Consider the following 956-nt stretch of genomic DNA (forward strand, 5'->3'; position numbering starts at 1 on the left):
TGCCGCACTCACGGGGCGTCCCCGGCTCATTGGGGGGATGCGCTGCACCGACCGCGGGACTCCCCGGCCCCGAGCGCCGTCTCCGCGCGGGCTCCCGCCTGCCTTGCGCCCGCCGCAGCCGCCGCCATGTAACCCGGCTCCGGGGGCAGAGAGGGGAAGGGAGCGGCGGCACCGCCCCCGAGGCGGGACCGGGCCGGGCCGGGCTCCGCCTCCTGGGGAGGTGCCGCCTGGTGGGGGGGAGAGAGAGAGAAGGAGAGGGCGCAACTGCCGAGACACGACGCCCCGCCCCGCCCCGCCCCGCCGGCGGTTACCTCAGGAGCCCGCGCTAAGGCGGGCCGTCATGCTCAGCAGGCGGCTGCCCGGGCGGGGGCACTTTCGCAGGCCATGAGATGACTGCTTTTGTGCCACGAGGCGCCTGCTGCCTGGGACAGGCCCCACGAGGGCTCCAAGGCTCAGGGACCCCGGAAGTTTGTGCCCAGACCCGACCTTTGTCGCCGGATGGCTCCTCCAGCCCCCCGGGAGAGCCAGGAGGGCACGTACAGAGCCCAAGAACTGCTCTGCCCCAGGACAAGCGCTGGTACAACTGATCCCGGGAGCAGGTTTGCTCCCAGCCTTCAAGAAAAAGCAAATCACCTCCTGAGCCAAGACCCTGCGTTTGAAAGAGGCCCTGGCCCTGCAGCCTAGTGCTCTTCTGCTCTTACCGCTTGCGCTGCCTTTGCCCAATAGCAGAAGGAAGGCCCTAGGGTTGCTTTCAAGCTGGTTATTTGCTGGTCTCGGTTGCTTTACAGACACTTCCAAGCACCCCACTGGATGAAGACATGCGTTTATAGCAGTCTTTTGCTAGGCAGAGCCATTTTGCTTAGGGCACTGGCACAAAATAGAAAAGGGCTTTTGTAGCACATGCCTCTATTAACTCTTTGCCACTCTACTGACACACTTTTTAGACCTAGCCTGGT

General features: G+C 64.6%; 1 protein-coding gene across 2 annotated transcripts in view; it reads right to left on the reverse strand.

The window, feature by feature from the left end:
- MAPK6 (mitogen-activated protein kinase 6) overlaps nucleotides 1-162 on the reverse strand; it is a 22,035-nt gene extending 21,873 nt beyond the window's left edge. The window contains exon 1 of one of the 2 annotated variants that reach the window (XM_019533568.1): nucleotides 13-153. The gene's annotated coding sequence lies outside the window, so the exon portion shown is untranslated. Of the gene's footprint in view, nucleotides 1-12 lie in introns of both variants that reach the window. The other variant, XM_019533570.1, reaches the window with a different exon arrangement.
- Between the last annotated feature and the right edge of the window lie 794 nt (nucleotides 163-956).

Source organism: Crocodylus porosus, unplaced genomic scaffold, assembly GCF_001723895.1.
Source record: "Crocodylus porosus isolate Cpor-Errol unplaced genomic scaffold, CroPor_comp1, whole genome shotgun sequence".
Taxonomy (NCBI): Eukaryota; Metazoa; Chordata; order Crocodylia; family Crocodylidae; genus Crocodylus; species Crocodylus porosus.